Source organism: Ostrea edulis, chromosome 4 (genome assembly GCF_947568905.1).
Source record: "Ostrea edulis chromosome 4, xbOstEdul1.1, whole genome shotgun sequence".
Taxonomy (NCBI): Eukaryota; Metazoa; Mollusca; class Bivalvia; order Ostreida; family Ostreidae; genus Ostrea; species Ostrea edulis.
In genome coordinates, this window is record NC_079167.1 from 91141741 (window position 1) to 91167556 (window position 25816).

Sequence of the window (25816 nt, forward strand, 5' to 3'; positions counted from 1 at the left end):
CGATTCAGCACAACTCAACAAGTAATGCTTAAAACTAGGAAAAACACTAAAACTAGGAAAAACACTAAAACACAGTGGACATGAAAGTATTATGTTGAAAGAAAGGTGAAGATAACGAACGGTAATTTCATAAATCCCATAAAGAATACAAAAATAAGATTAGGGCAAACATGGACCTCTGGACACACCAGAAGTGGGATCAGGTGCCCAGGAGGAGCAAGCATCTTCCATTGATCGGTCACACCTGCAAATGTTTAAAGTTTTCCAAGAATTTTTGATTGCCAAAAACTTAGGAAAGCGAATAAAACGTTGACAGAGGTGTATGTGAAAGACAGACGACAACTCTGAGTAGAGATTTTAAGAAATCATGTATACTGCAGTAAAATACTGCTATTTGTGTATAAAGAACAATATGTTGTTGATTATTTAATATTATGTTTATTTTCTTAAAAAGAAAGTCAAAATAAAAACTATTTATTTGCGGACCTACATTTCAATGTCATTTCACAGAAAATTACCACGCATTTACATTCAAAATTTGTAGACCTATGGAAGTTCATCTGGTATCAGAAATTGCGAAGTTTTCTTTGCCCCATTCTCCTCGTTTACGTCAGACAGGGCATCTGTAAGATGATGCATGATAATCGGCATCAAAATGAAATGGAATTGTTAATACGATTTTGGTTAACAAGATTTCCAATTAATTACCATTCAATGAGACGTAGCTTTTTACGATTATTTCGTTGACGTCATTCTGACTTCCGGAATCTTGCTTCTCGTTGTACCCAGAATCGTTTGACGAACTTATTTGACTAATTTTTCTCGTTTTGGGCTTGTCCTCTGGAAAGAAGGAACAAATTTATGTATACCACAGAGCTACTGAGGTTCATTTGTTAAAACCAAATGAAAAAATACACAGAGTATAATAGGTTATACTTACTATACGAATTAAAATTCCTATCGACAGCTTGTAAACCAGTAACAATCAGAGTTAAAATATTCTGGTAAACTATACTAGGTACATGTTTATATATGGTTATCAAATACATCAATTTGAAAAATGACAATTTTCATTATATATATACAAATGTTATAAATGGTCACTAGTTTCGTGTACCTGGTAACTCCACAGGAGTGAATATTTTATCATCCGACATATGATTGGTGTTATTGATAATTTGCTTGATGTCATTGTGTGCTACGTCATCTGTAACGGGGTCTTGTGTTTGTTCTTCAGATAAAGTATTGTTTTCCGTTACACGAGGAACAACAGCATACGGTGCGATGGTTTCACTTCCTGTTTCTTGTTTATCCTTGCCTAGTAACCACCATGTCACCATGTCTCCCTTTCCCTGCAAATATTTCATCACCAAAATCCGTTATATATTGTAAGAAAGTGTTGTTCCAGCTAAAAACATCAACAAATATTTCAGCACCAAAACCCCATTACATATTGTAAGAAAGTGTTGTTCCAGTTAAAACATTAACAAATATTTCAATTGTAAACGCGTGTTGCCCACAAACCTAACTACATGTAAGAGCAATGTATTAAATTCTTGACAGGGAGATAATAAAGAGCGTTATTCACGATATCGCTTTTGACAATTTTCACATGATTCCTACAAATTGCTTCTGGGTATACGTCAATTATTTACAAATGACGATAAGTGTCCTTCATTCTTATCTAATTGTTTTCTTGTGTTACTCCGAATTTCACTAATAACATTAATCCTAACAGCATTTTAATTCGCACCTTCTCTTCCTTTCTGAAGTGTATCACTCGTGATATGTACAAACGCAGCGATATTTACCAGCGTAGCACTCGTGATATTTACCAGCGTAGCACTTGTGACATTTACCAGTGTAGCACTCGTGATATTTACCAGCGTAGCACTCGTGATATTTATCAACGTAGCACTCGTGATATTTACCAGCGTAGCACTCGTGATATTTACCAACGAGCAATCGTGACAAGTACACAAAATATGCTATATCGTACATACTCAATACTTGTTCAAATTTCATGAAACGTCATCAATGATACAAGTTGACTTGTTACAGAGGGTGGACGGTATTTCTAAAGTGTAGGAAAGGGTCGGACAGCATACCATTATACATGCATAGGACAACGTATAAAAACGTACCTGTTATAGAGCTTGTTTGCTCAATGGAGTCTTTCATCAGAAATATGTCCCACTCATTTCGAATTTAACAATCAAACCTCAACATTGCGTGTTATTTGTATGATAACTTGTAGAAAAAGTTTACAAACATTCTACCGACACAATAGTGGAGGATATGTAAACTCGTACATGAAAAGATGAGGATAACGAACAGTGATCAATCTCAGAAGTCCTATAAAGAATTGGGCAAACACTGGCCTCTGGATACACTAGAGGTAACGGCGGAGATTCAGTTGAATACGAAACCCACTAGTATTGGATCTGTATGACTTTGTTTAAATGTTATATAAGAAAGAAAAAATGACTGAACAGATGCAAACCTTTACGGGTATTGTACCTCGTTTCTCAAACCGGTAACCATCGATGTTCTTTAATTCTAAGTAGGTATAGTTACTTATGTGGATTTTGTATGCTGCAAAAAATACTTCCAATTAGTGCGGCTTAAATTTGTGTGACTTTGTGGAGAATTAGAATTGTAAGATCACTTTTAGTATAATATATGAGGGAAAAAACCCACCTTCTCCGTTAGATTCCATTCTAGAAGCCGTGTTGACAGTATCTCCAAATAAGCAGTAACGTGGCATTTTCAAACCCACCACACCTGCGCACGCAGAACCTGCAAAGGAATCATCGGAGAAAGCCAACATCATTTTCAAGTAACTTCTACACACTGGGAGTAAAAGCACACCGATGCCATACAGTGGTGTTCCCCCTAACCAGTTTCTCCGCCCCAAAAGTGACTACACCTGTATAGTAGGCTTTCTCCCCCAGAAATCTGGCTACATAGTAAGAGTTTTCCCAAGGAAATCTAACCACACAGCACGATTTTCCCAATCTCATACTCGGGAGTTCCGTGGAGAAATATCACTATTCAAGTCTAAATTTGTTTTTGGAATCTAAAAGTTCTTATTATCTATGCAATTAAGTAAGACTGAAAACATTCTTCTTAATTTATCTATGCCCTCTTTCTTCATGAGAGATTTTGAAATATTTTCCTACAAAATTTCTCGACTTTGAGCATTTCATTCCTATACAAAAAGGATTTATTTTACTTCGCGGGTATCTTGTCCTCTCACTATCATGCAAGGTATGTATGAAAACGTGAAGATAAGGAGCATTTAACAGGGCTTCAGTGCATGTACACATGTAGCTACAGAACTTCAACTCTTTGGAGAAAATTAGAACCAAGAGAGCTACAATCTTGTGGCTGATCAACCTGCAAATAAAGGGATCCAGAAAATTGGAGTCGAACGTGTATCGACCAATGACATACATATATCATAATAATATTCATTCGGTGAGGAAAATTTGAAAAAAAAGTCTATGGAAACATTAATCAACAGCTGCTCAGGTGTGTCCAGAATCAAGCTGAAAAAAGAGTTGACTACCCACAAGGTGGCAACGAAACCTTAAACAGTGGTGACGGAAATGTGCTTTAGAAATAATTAACATGCAGTAACTGTACCCCTGCGTTTGATTTATCTCTCTCTCTCTCTCCATGTTTGGTGATAAAGATGTATAATAGTGGAGAATCTCACTAAATTGGAGGTGATATTCAACTACAGGTATATGATACCGGGATTTCGGTGTGCGAGCATGGTCAAGTTTTGTATCCTTTATGTTTTATACCGTCTACGTAATACATACAAATACTTTAATATCACTAAAGGTACATTTTCTGTTCTTCCGTGAGATACTATTACTTATTAGGTTTGTTAATTTCTCCGGAAATACCGAGACATGTCATGTTGTTAAAATGCCTCGCCTTCTATGGATTTTAATGACCTGACATATTTCCACAGAGAGGCAGTAACAAACCTAATAGGTGTTTTGTTTTGTCGAGAAACAAGAAAGAAAGAATAGATTTATTGAAAGAAAATTCTTTCTGGACGTCATGTTGCCATGTCTAAATTTTGCTACTCGCCATCTAAAGAAATTTGTTTTGCCTCCGACTAGATTGAGGCTCTCTTATTGGATGAAACGCGTCTAAATTTATTAAGACGGCGAGAAACACAAATTTAGACGACAACATGGCGGCAAACACCTGACGCGTTTTATCCAATGAGAGAGCGCCATTCTAGTTCGCTGAGAAACAAACCTGAGTGTAATCCAACTCTGATCTTAAGCGGTTGGTCCGTTAAATGAGGTATTTCGAATACTCTACATTCCGCCACCAAATCAATCGCCATGTTGGCGATCTCATGTGCGTGGAATGGTGTTCGATTAGGTATCCCAGATACAACCATATCTTGTTTAAAAGAAAACAAAATATCAATATTTATCATGTAACATATGGTTTATCTCTAATATTCTCAATAATTCTAACTACACAAATTTTATTCATGCACCGTAGATGAAATAATATGATAATTTACATCGACTTCATACGGGTTTTTTTCTTTTGGGACCAGAATGCACTCAGTTTTCCACATTTTGCTTACACACGTACGATCGAATGAACTCTCTAGTTAAACATAATGATCTCAAATAATACTTGTTATTGTAAGTACAGAGTTTGACTCGAAAACTTATAGGATATATAGAATATATAAACTTCCTCACATGCATCTCCTATTGTTTCCACTTTGTAAACATCGTACTTGTCGATGATGGAATCAAATGTTGTGTAGAGTTTGTTCAGCAGCGCCACTACCTGAATAGGTGTACTTCCGCCGGAAATCGATGTAAATCCGACTATGTCACTGAAGTAGATGGTACACGCGTCAAACGACTCTGCTTCTATTCTTCTCCCAATTTTCAAATCGTCTGCTACCTGCCTTGGCAACATACCTGTGTACAGTGTTCATATTATTTTACAATGAGAAGTGTGAAATTAAAAGAAAATTCTTGAGTTCTTTAAGATGCGTGTATGTGTTTACGTACTGTACAATAGTTTGTCGGTCTTTTGTTTCTCTGTGACCAGTTCCTGGGTTCTTTCGGCGACTATGGATTCCAAATGCTTTGAATACTTCTCCATCTGGAAGAAAAACATAACAATACAATGATGTGTTTTGGTTTTAGGAAGAGTGTAAGGTTTGATTCAGACTATGCTTACCATATTCATCATTAAGTCCACTGGACTCATTTTATGGGGGTTTATTTTGTGTAAGGTCTTTTTAATGCTGTCAAAGGTAGGCCTGTTCACAGCTGTATCTTCCCAGCAATCAACAATTAGCTGTTGGGAGTATAGCAGAATTCTAATTTATCAACATCCTAGACATTACATTAGTTTGACAAAAATTCATTTGTTAGAAACATTTTAATTGAATTTTACTTTTCTTCATGTTTATATCAGATGCATGTGCACTAAGTTGTTTATCTGCGGAAAGGAATTGAATTTGGAGTTTTGGTTGTTTCTTTTACATTAAACAAAATAAAATTCAACATTCCTAAAATACCTGAGAATACTCTTTGGGACATGGACATGCACTTTCAGCGTCTTCAGCCATTTCTGGCGACAAATCAGGAACAGATGGTTTCCAAAATTTAGGAACGTCAAAGGGGTCTTCGTCCTTCCAATTATCAAAAGCAAACGATCGTAAAATTCATTTACACCTTACTTAATTATGCATTTTGATAAATTGATACGTACTGCAAAGGGATCATTCCGTGTAGCTATCTCCACTAGAATTAAGGAATATGCATATACGTCTCCATGGAAGGTCCCGACGGTGGCGCCATCTTTCAGTTCCGGCGCTATGTACACCTCGTTACGTTTATCTGAGTAGTATCTGTCCTCTTTGTCGTCCTCAGACAGCATCATCTCATCAAATTTCCTGATTTCTGTCAGCCCGAAGTCTTCAAAAAAGAACAAACGCAGATGACGTCAATGTAAATATAATATCCAATCAGATTTTAAAGGATATGAATTAAAGTGAAAATTGTTTTTCAATTAACACAAATATTTTCCATAAGATTAATTTACAGAGATGGAAGTTTCTATTGGTCATCATATCGTCACCTGCAATTTTTACCGTCCATCTGTCGTCCACAACACAGTTACTACTTTTCAAATGTCCATGACAGAGTTTGTATGAATGTAAATACGACATTCCCCTTGCTATGTCCGTTGCAAAAGAGAACCTATACATAAAAAGAGAAATCGGCTATAAATAGATCATCAAGCTGATTATACTATGAAACAATAATTCACATAACTTATATTTTCAATCTCTACCTGAAAGCCCAGTTGAGTGGTATGTCGTCATTTAACAGAACGTCGCTGATGCTTCCTTTCGGACAGTACTCCAGTAGTACGCAGAAGTTAGCTACCTCTATACAACAGCCTAAGAACTTACACAAGTTTTGATGATCTAATTCTCTGTAATACGAATCAAGATTTATTAACTTTCTTGAATAGAAAGGCAAGAGAAAGAGAAACTGTTCCGACGATATTTTCATCAAAGGGATACATGTACATTGTCTTTCATAAAACAATTGACGAAACTTAAAATGGTTTTTAATGCTATACTGTTCTTGGTGGTTTACCTGACCGCTTTAACTTCCCCTCTGATATTTTTCGTAAGGGTGAATTCTTTTTTCTTGACATAATGAACAGCAGCCGTTTTGCCTTCCCTAAATTTAAAAAGGTAAACTCGTAGATGTTTGTAACAAGGCATGTCTCCGTTCTCAGCTAACGTAAGCAGGAGACCTTCGAAAACATTGGATTTAGTATATACATATCTTTACGATGTTTGAAATATTTATGTTTTGTCATATCGTAAACCTTTTCTCAAAATTTCAAAATGCACCGTTGACAACACGTTTTATAATTGACGTAAAATACTACTCACACAATCGCTGTTTTGGCAAACACTTGTTTCCTTTGAGCGGACAGAGACATATTGCTTGCTGTACCGTTGGCAAGATCTGCACTAGCGCCCATGTTGACGCTTATCATGCTGCCGAACGCCCCTCGGAGACCATCGTCTGTTTATAACAATGAAATCTATCAGAATAATCACATACGGGTGTTTTTTTTTAAAAACTTTTACTGCAGATAATTGGATTTAACATATCTAATAATGGATAGTGTAAATCCTACCTTCGTGAACTTTTTCATATGGAATGATCCAACTTTCATCCCAGAGTAGTTTTCGATTCTGATACTGGAAGTACTACAGATGAAATATTTTTAAAGCTATTATGAATTTCCTATGCTCTGGTATATCAAAGTTGTTTTTTTTCTTCTCACTATTCTTTGTTTGGTCACTAATATCAGTTCACAGATGGTTGTTCAGATCAAACTATCTTAAAACAGACCGAGACCTGTAGCTTAGACTAATGTCTCATATCCAAAATTGATATAACATTTCGTTTCTAGACCCTAGTTCACAAACACATTTTGAATATTGGAATAGATGACTGATTGTTCATCAAATAACTTGATTTGTGAATTACAGGTTTAAAGTAAGTCTGTTCGGCAAGAGGAGTAGCGCTTGCGCGGCTTCGGATGAAATCAATTTTTGTTGCTTCTGTCCACATTCGTAAAGTTTGATCCAAATCCGCTCATCCATATGGGAAGAGTTTTGGAAGGTGACAGGTTATGTAATTCTGTTGTACATCATGAATATTTAAACATTTTATCATATAAACTTTGCAATTTTTTTTTCCCGAATCAATTTTACTTACAATGAACACAACGATCCCCGCGATTACAACGAGACAGGAGAAGACAGCTATTAAAGCGATCTCATGAGTCTGTAGTGGACACTTCCCACAATCCTTTGGACAGGTGGAACAGTCTTCTGATTGGTCTGTATCACAACTTCCGTCTCCACAAACTACAGAAAAATGTGGACTTTCGTAAAAGGGAGAAATAAGCAAAAGAATGAAGTGACAGTCAGTATTTACCTTTTCTGAAGACAAAGTGGAAGCAAAATTGTATCTAGTAATTCATACCAGAATCAGCGGTTGTATATTTGACAATTTCACAGGACCTTGCATGAAAAATTTATCTTTCATTTGACTAGCAGTTTATTCTTAAGTTTTAAATTTTTATTACATAGGTTAATTTAACGCAAAATATGGAACTTTTCAAACATTCTGTGTATGTATATCTTATTAAATTTACTTGAGAAACATTTCGAAATATGTATGATGAAGAGACAAACAGGTAATCCTGGGATTCAGAAAATCTTTACATGTACTAATAACCTCCCTTACCCCTAAAAACCTAACTGTTTAGAAGCATGTTTTACATTTACGAGACAGTAGTTCTAACGGGGTGAGACGCTTGAAATTTTATTTGCAGTTCGATCTGGCGCTTCGTTCGGGTGCGCGTAAAAGGTTTACCAACCTAAACACATACGCCAGTACTTCGATAACAGTAAATCAAACTGCGATTTTGAATGTATCAGATGACTGCCAAATAAACATGTTGTAATGGCTAGTAGAAGCTTCTTGTTTCGATTCTTCCACAATTCAAATATGATAGAGAAATATTTCTCATACACTTTGTACACCAGCATTAACATTGTTGACAAACTCGATCAACTGCAAAGGAATCTGAAGATCAATTGCACAAAATACAAGAGATGTGTAAGCAGTATTTACAAGGTAGTTCCCATTGAACCCTACGTCCGTGATCGATATGACGACGTACGATTACATCGAGGTCAGTCCAGTTCATGCTGATTGTTTCCGGGTCTATATCATGACAGAGCAGGAAAAAACCAGGATCATTATTACCCTCACTAAATCATGAAATTTACGAAATACCTAATGATTTCATAGTACCAATTTCAGCTGATTTGTACCACACGTTCGTGTGAACATCTAATCTTCAAATGGCGTTCGTCGTCATCTAAACTACTATAGGTCGATCTGAATTTGTTTTATCATTTTATGTGTAAAAATTTGTGTTTAAAGTGTTGATCCGTAATACAGAACACAGGATTCGGGTAAACTGTTATTCGTAAGTATCTGGTATTCAGCATTTGGTGAATTGACTTTGCAGAGATTACGTTTTGAGAATCTGTACAAACAGCCGCACTGACAAATGAGAATTACAGACAATGTTTAGAAGAAAACAATATTGTAGAATAACAATGCCAGTCACCTTCATATATACAACATACATGTATTGAGTAAAATATTTTTACTTTAATGCAATAACGCCTTTACTAGAGAAATGGTTGTCAATGGTTTCAGCATTTCAGAAACTCAAGAGGATCATAGGCAGTTGTATTTTCCATCTGAAAAATGAAATCCTAACTCTTACCCAGGGGATCGTGGTTTGAACAAACCTGTCCCTACAGTATATGACGATGCTTACCTGTTGCTTGACATATTGCACACTTGTGCTTAATGAAAAAAATATTTTCAAAGAATTTTCCAACATATCCCTATGTAAAAATCAAATTCCCATTGTGACCTCACTTTGAATCCTGCAGCCATAGTATGACCTCACCTTGAACCCTGCAGCCACAGTGGGAACAAATTTGAATCTACACTACGTGAAGGTGCTTGAAAATTGACCGGAAACAGTATCATTTCGTGATTCTTGAGAAAAAGAACTATAAAGAATGTTCAAACATGTCTATATACTGAAGTAAAAGTTCGAACCTCTCATGTGGTCCCTGGGGCATGGTGTGAACAAGCTTGAGTCTACACTACATAAGGATACGTGTATATTACTTTATTGACATAATATACTCTTTTGGTGCTTAAGAACATTTCCAAAACTTTTCATATATACTTCTATTCGAATGAACTACCAGTATTGGGACAAGTGGTTAGAACAAACCTGAATCTTCGTTTTATAAGGCAACGTTCATATACAACGTTTGATATTTCTGATTCAGTGGTTTTTCGAACCTTAAGAATTTCTGAATACCTCATCCCCTTAAGGTTAATCGATCCTCGTGTGATGTCATAGGTTTTTGCAAATTTTTTTTTTTATCAAATTAAACTTTGCACATGATTGAAATATATCTTTCAGAAGAATTTTATTCACTGCATAAAATAAAAAAAAAATTGGTAAACTATAGATATTGAAAAAGTTTATATTTTCAATAGATAATCAATTCTATATAATTAAAAAAAAACTATTGTCAAGGGCAATAACTCATATCCTGGTATTTCTTCTACTGCATGTCTATTATACATGATTTCCCTAATATCCACAATTAATTCATGCATATTTATGAATTAACAGTTTTTTTTAAACTGTTGAGATTTAAAAATTTTCATTTCAACAATTTTTCATTTATTTTAATTATTCTGTAAAACGAAAATGTGTGATTCTGTAAAACGAAAATGTGTGATTTTCTGATGTTAACATATACATGTACTTCCGTTTTTGGGTTTTTTTTTTTATGTCTGACATCTTTAAAAATGTGGCAACATACACATTTTCTTTGGTTATTGATTATATTTAACTATATTAAATGGAAATTAATACAGATTTTGCATTTTTAACCATTAATATTGATAAGTCACATGAGGATCGACCCACCTTAATTGTTAACCGTCATGGCTCGTTCTTTGAAGAAACTTTTGAATTCTCTTTAGTCTTTATACCAGACGGCTCTGTTTTACCACTTTGCCTATTCAACCAAATTATCTAAAAGACTAACGAGATCAATATCGCTGATTTCACTATTTTTCATGAAGTTAACATGCGGTGGCAGTAGTAAAAGATGGGAGATAACAAAATGTATTAGCACTTAAAACTAACAAACTAAGAACTCAATCTTATGACAAACGGGATGATTTCAGCTTCTCCATCGTCAACTTCCCATATTTATGTAGCAATATTTCATTATCACCTGCATATGGTGTTTATATCTCTCAACTGATTCGATACACAAGAGCTTGTTTTGTTAATAGTCAATTTTTAAATTGAAGCAGGCCACTGACAAACAATTTGATGGTGCAGGGGTTCCCACAGTCTCGTTTAAAGTTAGCATTTTGCAAATTCTATGGTCGTTATAACAATCTAGTTTGCCAATACACCTATCATTGGCTCAAATACTGTCTGACGTGTTTCATACTGATTTAGGTCGTTCTTGGCACACTGATTTTGACTCCGGATTACTCCGTTTACGTGATTAAGACATAGGGCTCACGGCGGGTGTGATCGATCGATAGGGATGCTTGCTCCTCCTAGGCACCTGATCCCACCTCTGGTATACCCATGGGTCCGTGTTTGCCCAACTCTCTATTTTGTATTGCTTATAGGAGTTATGAGATTGATCATTGTTTCTTATCTTCACCTTTCATTAGCATTTTAAGAGAAATCGTTCTCGTTAAGATAACTTACATGTAGCTAATCTGAACAAATCTATAAGTGTACCTGCAGTACAATATAACTGATTAACGGTCGACTATGATGCTGTAGTATTATAATATATCGTAAAAAAGAACTGACCTAATTTATGTAAAAGTATGATCACTTAATGGATTATGAGTGAGACTGTCCTCAGAAATGTGCCTGCTGCGATTGTCCTCTTCAGATTGTTATTAAGAATCAAGTTGACCGACCAATCACAAGACTGTCTCTAGAAATCTGTTTTGGGAAAGTAATTTGATTTTTCAAAAATAAAACTTTACCAAATTATTAATTTAAATCGTTATTCACGAACGAAATCCAGGTGATCAATGTAGGTAAACTTGGAGCATTCATAAAACAAGATTTATGTCTCATACTTGTCAAGAGGACAGCTCACCGAAGCCTGTTTTTGCTTTCAAAATCAACACTGTAAAACTCTGAGAATGAAATATGTCATTTATTTAAAAAAAAAAAAAATGACGAAGATAAAGGTTCATGTTTTTTGTAATTATTGGCCGAAATTTGGAGCTTTTATAAAGACAACTTTAAATTTTTTTTTTTTTTTTTTTTTTTTTTTGTAATTATTGGCTGAAATTTGACACGGTTATGACTTAAATATCCGGGTTTTTTCTTCTAAAATTCCCCCAAATAAGCAAACCACTGCTTAAATAGATGGATTAAAATTTATTCATATTTTTCTCCTGATATTAGCCATAATGATATTTCTGTGATTAATATCGCGAATGCAAAACTTCTCCAAACTAAATATCTCGCAATTTCAATATATAGAATGTATCTTTTTAAATTGTAACTTTTAATAAACTGTAGTAACAGTGTTAAACGTCGAATAAGTGAAGAATATTTCTTTATGAGTGTACAATTCATGGACATTTAAATACAAACAACTCTCGGCCAAATGTTTACATACTACTAGTAAGTAACATAAGTAATTAAGCGCTCAATAGATGTACAAGGATGATCAAATAGCGCTAACTGAAGAGAACGGAAAAAGCCGCACAACAAGCAAGCGCTGTAGAACAACGGAGAACACGGAACAGGGGTTCTTTGTAATCACTGAAAGCAAACAACCTAATCATTTCACAACACAAATCTGGATGAGAAGCCCCATTTGTATAGTTCGTGAACTACAAAATTAAACAATTATTTGAAGACTGGATTTTACTAGCGAATAATAGAACATACAAAATTGTTTGTGAAAAAAATTCTCCGTATTTTAAGCATACTGTGTGAAAATGGAGATTGTAATGAAAAAGAAAGGACGTCAATCTATACCACAGAGTGCACCCTGCAGAGTCGGTTGTGTTGAAATTCAAACACTGTATATACTGTATATAGAAAAAAGACTCCTTTATGGGGAATAGTGCAATCTAATTAAAACAAGATCCTATGATCCGCTCATCTACTATCGCTACACATAGGTATGTACATTGTAGCTATAGTACATGAGCGGATCATAGGATCTAATTTTAATTAGATAGGGGAATTGTTCTATTTTCAAGCAACGTACCGGTAATTCTAACAACTGAGTGATTTATTCATTTTGATAGTCATATTCATGTCAGATGTAGTCCTTAATTAATTTTTGAGAAGAAATATCAAAGGTGAAATTTTCAAAGAGCGGTACAATATTCTACCTATACATGAATGTATCAAACTATTTATATAGTTGACTTATGCTTGAAAGCTATAATACTCAACTTATAAACGTATGTATGAAACCGGTTAAATTACACCAGGGAAGTTTGTATGTTTTTACTGGAAGCTCAGAAAATACTAGTACATCAATTTAACGTCAGGTAAACTTCTTATGATGTCATAACAATAGCTCATTTGATAGACTCTGACCTCGATCCACAACCTTTCATGGTCAATTTTTACACAGGGGTTTACATGGAGAAATGTGTGTATAAATGACGGCGAATATACATTGTTAACTGGTGCATGGAGATGCAATACTATCTATAATTCAGAGAACTATCTCCAACTCATTGAACTGCAATTTAATTAATTGTATGATGGGTTATATAACTATCCATAGATGGGTTATAGAACTACATGTATCTCCAATTCAATGATTGCAATTTAATAAATCTAATTTAAAATTACTGAATATAACTTGATTTAAAAGTTATTGATCGATAACATTGATGCTCAATAAAACTTTTATTTTATTACAATTCGTTATAATTCTCATTTCAAAAATTAAAAAAGAAACAGATAGACATCTACTTCTGAAGATTTTAATAATTTTAAGTCGACTCGTAAGTTACATTGAATTTGTTTGAAATGTTTACTACATCATTTGAATTATTTTGAAATTCGAATCTGATAAAATGAAAAGAAAAATCTCATGATCACAAGATTATTTTGTCTAACTTTTATATGATGTTTACTAATAGTGATTGATTGTAGTTGATCTAGATAAAGCTTAGGGATTCATTAACATGCACCACCTTGCCAAGTTTCCCCGTACTCTGTTATAATTCCATGAGTTTTAATCAGTAAATGGACATCAAAGTTGAAAGTCTGATGAAATGCCCCGTAGCAGGATTTCCATCATAAATGCTCAAAATATCAGATGAGATCAAATCCCTACGTGTGTGTGGTGAGAGAGAGATTAAGGACAGACTGCTTAAATTCCCAGCAAATAAAAGCAGCGAAGTGATAGGATATCAACATTAAAATTTCATACACAACGGACGCAGCAGGATCCTCGAAGCCGCTCCCGTCGTAGGGATCCGGGTTAAGTCCTCAGCACCCCTTGCTTGTAAGAGGCGAATGAATAGGACGGTCCTTCGGATGAGACCGCAAAAATTGAGGCCACGTGTCACTACAGGTGTGGCACGATAAAGACCCCTCCCTGCTCAATGGCCATGAGCGCCGAGCATAGACCTAAATTTCGCAGCTCTTCACCGGCAGTGGTGACGTCTCCATGACGTAAACAATATACCATCAATTAAAGCTGCAACTTTTCAAAAGAAAAAATGAAGGTAACGAAAAGCGATCAATCTCATACATCCTATAAAGAACACAGAATAGAGATTAAGACAAATACCAATCAAACTATGATTCGCTCACGTATTTCGTACAGGTAAGCATCCCCTGTTGACCGGTTGTTTGCTTTACTTCCCTTCGAGAATTTTTCACTCGTATTGAAACGTCACCAGCTCTAGGTAAGGTTCCACAAATTTACATGTAGACCTACATGTATGATCTGCGCTCAGGGTCGTAGCGGTGAAGGATTTTTAACGTGCAAACGCCAGTCGTGACAAGAGGCCTTCATTTTAAGGTCATATCCGAAAAGACCCATGATTCTCATTTCTAAACGTCAAGCGTTTGGGTAAGGAGCAATTACAACTACGTGTATCTTAACGTCTTAGGTTTGACGCGATCATGGCACGAGCGGGGCTTGAACTCGCAACCTTCCGGTTACGAAGCGAACTCTCTAACCGTTGTTGACCGATCACATCCGCCGTGAGCCCAATATCAACAAAGTAATATGTACTCAATGTCAGCGTAAAGAACGGCTTACAAATGCTTATGGAAAACGCCAGACAGCATTCGACAGCATACAGGTTGTATTAGCAAATTGGATTGTGAAAGCCCAAGGAACATGACCTAGCAGAGCTGTAGAGAGAAATTCAATCAATCAAGAAAAATGTCCTCAATTATTGCAATGTTACATGTACATGAAGAAAAAAATGTGATAGAGAAATTTTTTAAGGCAGGATCAAGCTGAATTGGTGAATTATTTCACCTTTATATTAACTAATGTGTATTTTCCTAAGTGTCGAACTGTGTTTAAGATAGCAAAGTAAAGTCTTGATCAGCGACTTTGCTGCAAACTGTGACATCACAATATCACGTGACCATTATTCAACATTCATTTCCGAATGACCATATCTATGATTTTGCAAACACACGTTCGACTTAAAATTTTCTCTTTAGAGAAGTTGACAGGCACAGACTACCGGTACATAATTATGTACATCCACTTCTCTTCGCAAATGTCGGAACCGGTAACGGTTCGCACTTCGACCGACGTTTACACTCAAATATGGCCAAATTTATTTAACAGACAGTTAACTTTAACTGTTAATCCATTTTCATATGTTCCCGTCCCGGGTTTAATGATATGAATCTCTATTGGCGGTCGAAAAAACTCGAACATCTGAGGTCAGATAATTTGGAAATATTGATAAGCATGCATTTTGGTTCTGTAAAGCTTACCGTTTTGATTCTTGTAGATACCAATAGGAAAATATGTTTGAATAATAATGAAATGGCAAAAACCAAAAACAAACCGAGAAGCAAAATACGTATTTACTCATTTTTACAAATTCGACTTCGGATTTTCGATTCTATTCTACCGCTAATAGAGATAAACACATAATTCAAAGTCGTAATTAGTAACATGTGAACATGGATTATGATTAACAGCAAGTAAATGTTGATTTTCCTTGTGACAGATGCATGCATTAATGTTAAAGTTGTGGGGAAAAAACTTGTCTGTTAAATAAATCCAGGTATACTCGAGTTGAAACGTAAATCGAAGTTAAAATCCTATTCGGTTCCGACATTTACACATTTTACCAGAATCAAAACATGAAGGTTTGCGAAGAGAGGTGGATGTAGGCCATATCTGTCTATTTCTCTAAAGAGAATAACATACGACTGTTGAAATACGTTTTCAATCCTGACCACAAACTTTGACGATGCCTTCGATCCATGGTATACGAGCACCGCCACAAGGTGTAAGACGGTTCATAATAGCACGCGTCACATATTTTGATGTTAGTCTCAACTGATAAAAATCCTAAACATAAGAAAGAAATGACCCGAAAAGGGTTGACTGAGAAGAATAATTAGAAGAAGAAATGTCTTAATTCCACTCAAGGTTACTAGCCAAGCCCGAGTACGAACAGGAGACTGTAAATCTATCTATTTTTCGCACACAAAATCCACATAACCTCGTTGAAGTTGATGATCTCCGATTGCCCTTGACCTTGTATGCATGCGAAGTTCCAACTATATGCATTGGTAATGCTACGTTCCCACTGGACATCGTGCGATCCTTACCAACGCAACGATTGACATTCGTAGCTCCTCGCGGAAGTTTTTTTTTAATTTCAGGTTTTGATACGAGGTGATACGAGTTAATATGTTTTTATACGATTTGTTGCGATAAGGCCACGATAGCTAAATTTCAGGTCACATACTTTCTCATAAGATTGTCACAATCAAGTTCACGATTGGAGCTTGATTACATTCGATCATCAGGATCTGGGTCCCCGATTTGGGACGATCGTGTACATGCATCTACATTCATCTACGTTATGATACGCTAATCACGAACCGATGCGCTATTTTGCGATTGGATACGATTGTGATAATGATGTCTTTCACGATCAAGATCGAGGGTAATCGTGGTTGGAGCTACGTTTGAACAGTATATATACAGCCCGACTGACCATTTGCTTCATTATTTTTAAACATCTACTCTAGAAAGTGAACAATGCAATCCACAACTGCTGAGAATGGCGGGAGATGAGGTTGATGACGACGAGACATTTGCAGCATTACTGTATGCTTATATCGTGACAGATCGTGAGACATCGCAACATAATGTGGTGTTTATCTTGTTAAGTATTGACCGGGATCATCATGATTTTGGAGCACGGTTATACTTACCCTGTACTAGTACGTGATATGTTGCGCTTGGTTACGATGTAATACGATCTGTTGCGATTATAATAACTGAAAATTAATCAGGTAGATCGTAGAAAGTTTTTGACAGGCAACACTTTTTTCTACGATCCACACGATTATCACGACTGTCGTCAAGATTAAGTAAGATTTAATACGATCACTAAGATTTCAATCGTGCCGCGAATCGTAACATTAAGAAGGTAGTACAAAGCAGATTTTGTATCATTATGAAGATAATTTTAAGCTCCACCAAAATAATAAAATGCTTAGGCAGTATCAAAATATGAGAGCTTACAGCTTTTCGTATGATATTAGAAATGTATGCATATTTAGTACTTCGTTTATTTATCAACAGACCTGATTTTGGAATGACATTGATTTCAATTTCCAAAGCATAATGCATATCCGCCACTTTGAAATGTGCTATCACTGACGTCAATCCGCTTTCATAAAATCCAGGGACATAGCTGGTCCAATTCCCTTTCTGGACAGGACCCACGAGGACTTCCGAATGTGTGAAGACTTGTCCATCGTCCGGAATCCATGGCCCACAAAAGCTGGTTCTGGCCTTGGGACAAGAGTGGACGTTTACATGATGAACACAGCAATTATCGGCCGTGGCTGCAGAAGCTGCTGGACATGTGGTATTCTCACACCACGACTGCGCAGTGGGACCATCGCTACAAAAAGGCAAATAACTTGTTAAACATGTAGAGATTCTTTTTATATATATATATATATACATAATTCTTGAAATGCGGTGTACATACGAGACATAATCATTTAATTCTTTCCTGAATTTGAATTCGTACTTGTTTATTTTTAACTTCCCTAAATGAAATTCACAACACTAGCAAGGTATGTTATCGTGGTTAGGTCACCCGAGTCGTCCGTAATTTTCAACTTCTAGTAGACACTGGTGTGTAGCATCTTATTAGGAACAAAAGGTATGCACTCCATGTTAATGTCCACTGAAGGGTGGCGTCAAAGCTTACAAAAAATTTGTAATCTTCACAAATTTTATTTTTTTTTTTTTTTTTTTTTTTTTTTAGACATATAACATACTCACTGAGGGGGTGGTTATTATCAGCATGTAGGCCTCTACTAAATTTGTGAAAATAATGGCTCCAGAGTCGGGGGTTTGAGTAGGTCAGAAGGAAAATGATATAATACATCTTCTAAAATATTCCTCTTTTAGTACACAAACTACTGTAAGCACACATGAGTAGTGGTAATAGGAATGAGGACTTCTACTAAAATTGTGAAAATTATGGTGTTCAGACGCTGGAGCAGAGCTAAATGGATAATTTAGAGGAAGTGTATTTCATCTTAGAAAATAGAAATGATTGTTGGAGCCACACCACAGTAGAATAGATATATTAGATCGGAAAATAAGCATTCCCTGTGTCAAGTTCACCAGTGAAGGTCGTGATTACTAGTAGATAAAGTTCACAACTTTGTAATAAAGAAACTTTTGAAGTTCGTACTTGGCTCAGCATTTATTGGTCAGACAGTGCGTCTTGACCTTAAACTAATATCTTTTATAGACTGCCCCGTTGCCAAGTGTCCGGCATTATATAAGTGAAAGTTACGGGTCTTTCGGATATGACCTTTTAAAAAACGAAGGTCAAGTAGGCGTTAGCACGATAAAGAACCCTGACTGTTACGGCTGCAGACTCCATTTGCGGTATTTCACTTAAAACTGGTGACATGTTCTAGCCTCTACATGAACAAAAAATTATCGAATGGGGCGTCAAATAATAAACAAAAAAGCAGACACTTAAGCAGTATCTCTGATTAGACGATGAAGCAGGGCATTTGTTTAAGGTCAAATTCACAGGGAAAACAGTTTGAAAAAATTCTCCCAAATTGTAACTATGTAATTGAGAGATATTATAAGTTCTTATTTGACATTGTTTATGAAAGATATTGAGTCATTTGGCCAAGATGAGGATCAATGGTGAAAAGGGTCAACATATATTTTTTCCGGGAATTATGAGAAATACACTGATAATATCCGGTTCACAGAGAGTAAAAGTGCAATCAGATTGCATCTTTAACGGGTGACGCTCATGTGACCATTAAGGTTCATGGCATGGGCCTCTTGGTTTGTTTCCATCTATCGTTCATCATCTTTTTTTCATTATTCAGAAGAGGCTAGCTTGCCGGTTGTTGTTTTTTAATTGAAAAGGGACGACTGTTGGGAGGAAACAGTTTGGAGCAAGTAAGTTTTTGAAACCCAATTATCCCATCACATACATGTTCATGTACGTAGTTCAATTATCCCATCACATACATGTTCATGTACGTAGTTCAATTATCCCATCACATACATGTTCATGTACGTAGTTCAATTATCCCATCACATACATGTTCATGTACGTAGTTCGAAGTTGGCAGTCAGAGTGAAATTAAAGCAAAATATAATGAAAAATATATACTGTACACTCTCCGGAAGTGACGTAACAAACATCAGTAATGAAAGAAATATAATGCAAGATATAAGACATACGTGAATCCTTTGGTTTTGAAGTAGTTTTCCGTGACGGCCCATGTATAGAAATCGGCGTCAAGAATCAATTCGTATGTTGTGTTAAACGCAGTCCCTGTTTTCACAGTAGAAGGCGGGGGATCCACCCATCTCATCAAAGTTCCTAGATATCAAACAATCAATATGATTATTGAAAGATTGTAAAAAAAAAAAAAAAAAAAAAAAAAAAAAAAAAAAAAGAACGAGTCCTTTATTTTCTTTTTGTAACTATGATATAGAATTTTAATGATTTCCTTTTCTATTAAGGATATAATATTTTGTGTTATTGTGATATTGTGTAGAAAAATTACATAGCTACATTTATATAGAGTATAAAGTATACTGTACGTCCTGAAATATTTCTATATTTACACCCAACGTTGGACCTGTAAATCACTTGGTTTGAATTACTAGTATATTTTCATTCTCTCACCAGAGGGCGCGTTACGCAAGCACGGAACTCTGGGTAGAGAATGGTATATTTTAAATACGCATTTCGCGCATGGAATGGAAAATCAATTTCTGTAAAATAAAGCGGATTTGATAAATATAGCTGTTTGAAAGTAATCATTAGCAAGGTTTTTTTTAATATTCGATATATACTATGGTTATCTACATATCCACTATTTAGGAAATAAATTCAATTTTTAAAAATACATGAAGGCATACACTACGATGCTTCACACCGGCATACTTTTCATGAAATAAGTTATCAAAAGTATGCTGGCGTAAAGCGTCGCAGCTCGTGCCTTCATGTATTTACATCCTACGTTCATTTCTTTCGGAACTCCCAGTTGTTATATGAAACATACATGTACTATATATTCATTAAGATCCATTCGCGTAGATATTTTCACAACTGCATCGCATTCATGAAAAAATAAATATCGTTACATTAAAGCTGTATGACCCGATGTTCATGTATTATTTTTGTACATAATTACTTTAAAGCAGATTCATTACTTTATAAAGTTATTAACTTTCCCTTAATTACATGCTTGTAAACAGAAAACAGTGCGAATATTATTTAGAAAGTAAATATAGTGGCTACATATATAAATCATCCCATAATAGATGTCTATGAATAGACCCACGCGCGTCAGGGGAATCCCAACATGATGTATTAACTCATACGCAACTGTCTAGTTTTAAGGCTGAAAGAGCGTAAAACAACGAATTACTAAGAGGTATTTATTTCTATTAAACTTATGGTACGGTACTGTTATAACAAAATACACAGCTTTACACAGATTAGACCACCGATGATCTGAAAGTTTGAACTGGTCACGTGACTGTCACTTGAAATGGCAGAGTGACGCGGTTATTTGTAAACATCGATTTAAAATCAAATTATTTGGGTTAAAGCAGGTGAAACAATTTATGATAGGTCGTACAGTCTCATAACTACATACGTGCGATGATTTAATTGCGTTTTTACGAGATGGAAAAAAATATTGTAATTCGGACCATACAGTTTTAAGATATTGAAGGCAGGGACATTGAAAATGTAATAATTAATAAATAATTTTCATACACGACACAGTGTGATAAAAAGTGTTTCTTATCCTCAATACGACCTGTAGCACAAAGTGTGCAGATTCGTTTCGATAACTGCTCGCCTTGGAATCAATCGGTTTCTGTACAAATCGGTAGGACACCGCATCTAAACTGTGCGAACTTTCGAACGTGTTTGTTTTAAATGTCTTGATAACTTATATACGGTTCTATTCGACAGCAATTTTTAAAATTAACATCTAGAGATTCTAAATCTTGGTTCTCTTTGATTTTTTAATTTAATTTCAGTTAAATTTAATGTATTTGAAAAGAAGTTTTTTAGGGGGTTTGGTGGGGTTTTTTGTATGCTAAATGTACATTTATCGGATCACATGCCATCAATATCAAGTTTTTCACAAATACCGTTGATCTGTGAAGACCATAATCCTTGTTTACTGTATGGAAGATTATTTTAGTGATCCCATTGTCATTCACTACTATCGGTCAATTCCAGAGTCCAATCATATACATTAATTGCATGATCGCGAGGGAAATAATTAAACATTTATTAAACGATCAGGAATTTTGATGCAATGAATTGTTTATTATACCGAAACAAAGCAAGACTACAACAATCCTGCATCTAGGCCTCGACGGGGAGTTTGTGTAGAGTGTATGGAAAATACACGTGGCACTCGAAGGGGTGGAATATGACAAAGAATTATTTTGTTTGGAAGAAATAATTTTATTATCTCTTGCATGTGACTGTCTAGACCAATCAGATAACGCGTTGTAAAATATTATCATGCTGAGATATAATTCAATTAAATCTCGTTGTTGCTTGGAAGTTAACCAACCCACCTCAATATCCAATGGCAATGTTGCTATTTGTATAAATATAATTATGTATCCTCCTCCCAAGAAAAAGCGTGCAGAACGGTTTTGAAACCCACGAATTACATAACAGTTTCCTCAACCTACATACCAGATCAATAATTCTAGGACGGGAGCAGCGAAGAACTTACGGTTTCAAATGTTTTGAATCCTATGCGTCCTTGAATGGATGGGTTTTATAAATTACTGCACTCGAAGCTCTTTCATAGCCTTCGAATGGACCCCTACACAGAATTTTGGTTCATCACTGAATGTGACGCCAATGCATTTATACTCATCAACGATTTGTTGGATTACGTTTCCAATATGATTAGAGGAGCATTTGTTTACATTAAATCCGTTTATATTAATGCAATAAGACTTTTGATAGCCCAGTAACCAATTAAATTGCTTATTTCTTTCCATAATCCTCTCATCACTAAGAACACCATGTCTTATCTTCCCTCAATGAATGAAAAGCCTGTAAAATAGTTTGTCGTGTGCTGCCACCTTTATGACGTTTAATAATTTGTTTCAAATTTTCAAAAGTATCATTAACGATGTCATATAATTTTAACAGACACAAAATACCTACCCAATTTTGTAAGAGGAGATAATCCAGATTGACAGTAATTAAAACGTAGACGTCACCGAAAAATCATGAATATGGGTCTAAAAACGCCACTGACTTGACCAAAATAGGGAAAGTAATAGTAGTTGTTGTAACTCAACTGAGAGAGAGAGAGAGAGAGAGAGAGAGAGAGAGAGAGAGAGAGAGAGAGAGAAGTACACTGAATAATAATTGTGTAATCGATATTTAAGATACAGTGTTGTAAAAATTTATATTTGTATGAGATTCCCCACCTTTACACTTTGAAATGGGTGAAGGATTTGAAGCCGAGGCAGAATCGGACCAGCAGTGGTACACGTCGTTGTCAAATCCATGATACCCCATCGCTATTTCTATGGAGACCTGGCAAAAATTCATAAAGAAGAATTGATTGTTGCATGTAGCAATAGATATTTTGTTGTGCGTAAGAACTGAATTTCATTTTTGAAAATACATGAAGGTAAGAACTGCAACGTTTCAAGCCGCCATACTTAATGACGCGCGTTACGCCTCGTGAAATGTATGCCGCCGTGAAGTTTCGCAGTTCATACTCTCGTATATTTTCAAAAGTAAAATTTATTATTTTATATTTACATTCTACTGTTATTTCTGTCGGAATTTCAAGCAGTTAAAGTAGATGTACTATATTTATCAAGATTCATACTCGCACTGTTCACCCATGTAGCGCATTCATTAGATAATGACTATCGTTACTATTTTTGAAGATATCAAAGGCAAAACCTTTGGAAATGGAAATTTATGCATATGGCTTAAACAAGTATATGCAGTTATCTTTTTATAATAAAGAATCAACACCAAACTATGAAATATGTACATAACTATGCGTGCAGCGTAATTGCATGTAAAAGAGCCACACATTGGAATCGCATCAATACCAAAGTCTTACAAATAAAAATTAGAAAAGATACAAAACGCAATTCTAAAAGCATCCAAGATAAAAGTGACGTCCCACTTTCAAAAATATACGAATTTTTATTGTATATATTTTTACGATAGAAGCTAGTTAATTTGCGCGCCATTCAACTGCATAGTACTGTAAGTGCAATCCATTACATTACTTTTAATTTCGTCCTGCTCTTTGGAAGCCTTTTTTAAAGACTATCTAACGACTAAATTTACAGCAACTGAGGTGATTGAATTAATTTTTTGTCATTGCTTTTAATGGTGTTTTTTCTCCTCAACCAGATCCATTTGCTGTTTTTATCTGTTAATGGCCTAATAATGCATGATGCGTTGTTTTCTTTTTTATAGTTTGTTATCACATTGATTTTTTTTTATTCCGCTAATACAGAGTTCCCACAGTTTATTTCTTCTCGATCTGCTTCAATAACTTTTTATCCTCTTTGACATTGATATAAAATGAGACATTTTGCACGTTTATCAAATGAATATGAAATTATTTAATAGTGCGCTTGTACATGTAGGTATATCAGTATTTTAAAGGACCACATCCAATAACGTTATTCACGCGTCAGGGTAATTGTCTAATTAACTCCACTTTTGGAATGGTGGATCTTTAGCAGGAAATTGTCCAGGAAAGTGTGTCATCTTTTCATGTTTTAATTATATCAAACTTTACAATGAACTGACATAGCTTCCTTATTATTTGTTATCAACTTTCAAATCTGTGTTCAATCAAAACAAATGAAATATTAAGCGTTTCAAAAGTTCTTGCATTTCTTACTGACAAAAACTCCCACATGCACGTATATGTTCTACTCGTAGGTGTGTATCAAATCATTAAACTTTTTTTTTAATTGAAGAAATTCATATTGTGCGTGAAGATGTGTCAGATCCACAATCTCATTTTCGAAATAAAGCAAAATAACCACTTTCCAACCCTCACTAGTAACAGTGAAGATCAAATACATGTATATCTTAAACCCAGCGAAAGCAAATCACTTCACTTTTTTGAGAATTAATTAAGTGATGTTAAAGGTATGCTTACTTTCAGAATGAAGCCCTATATTTGAAATGTTTAATCAAAACTATAACATGTTTAATCCAACTTATAAAATATTTAATAAAAACTGTAAAATGTTTATTTAAAATTATAAAATGTTTAATCAAAACTATAAAATGTTTAATCAAAACTATAAAATGTTTAATCAAAACTATAAAATGTTTAATCAAAAATATATAATGTTTTGAACGGAAAGAACTCAAATATGAATTGAAGAGAAGCGTATATAGTAAAAATGCGGAGAAAAACATCTTTATCATCGTCTTTCCCATCAATCTAAACCAACCAAAGGTACACAAAATATATCAACTTCATTAAAATCTAATGGGAAATTTCATTTTTATCGAGTTGAAATGTACTGGATTGAATTTTAGTACAAATTCGAATATCCAGCTTTTGATCAGAATGCAAGAATAAGCAAGAATACCATGCAAATATTTACCACAAATATGAGTGTTAGAAGTGATAAAGCCCAAATTTCAATAAGAAAATTGTAGGAATATCCACCGTCCTTAAATTAAAAATTCGTATTTAAAAAGGTAAAGCATTTATATAAATTACGGATGATATCATGGATCCTATAGATGCTTTATTCATATTGTTTAAGTAGTAATCTTGGCATTAATCACAATGTATCTTTAAGAGAAAATATAAGAAGATAGAAAACTAACTTTAAATCAAATGTAATGGATATGATCTTTAAGAATTATATCAGTTATACGGTGTCTATCAAAGGCAAAAAGAGTTAGGTTAATTTAAGAACAGATAAGTTTGCACTCACCAAAACTACGGTCATCACTCCGATTAGATCCATTGTTCTCGGTCTTTAACCCATGATGTTGCATGCGAGAGAATATTCCTGGAACTGAAGAAACGAAGCACTCCAAATCTCCACACCAAAGTTTATGAATATATGAAGAGAGGTCTTTGTATATGTAGAACGTGATTTGGTATTGATCGAATTAAAGCCGCTCATTACTGAACATCAAACAACAGGCATGTGCAATGTTTGACAACTTATTCTATGTGATTAACTACCATGTGTTTGAAAGGGCGTTTTAAAATGACCAATATTTAAATGAACCTCGGATAATTAAAAACTCTCGGCTTTCGTTGAATTTGGACCCTCTTTACTCGA

At 35.0% G+C, this 25816-nt stretch overlaps 1 pseudogene; it reads right to left on the bottom strand.

Moving 5' to 3' along the window:
• Window positions 1–390: 390 nt before the first annotated feature.
• Window positions 391–25513, bottom strand: LOC125671819 (atrial natriuretic peptide receptor 1-like; annotated as a pseudogene).
• Window positions 25514–25816: the final 303 nt, after the last annotated feature.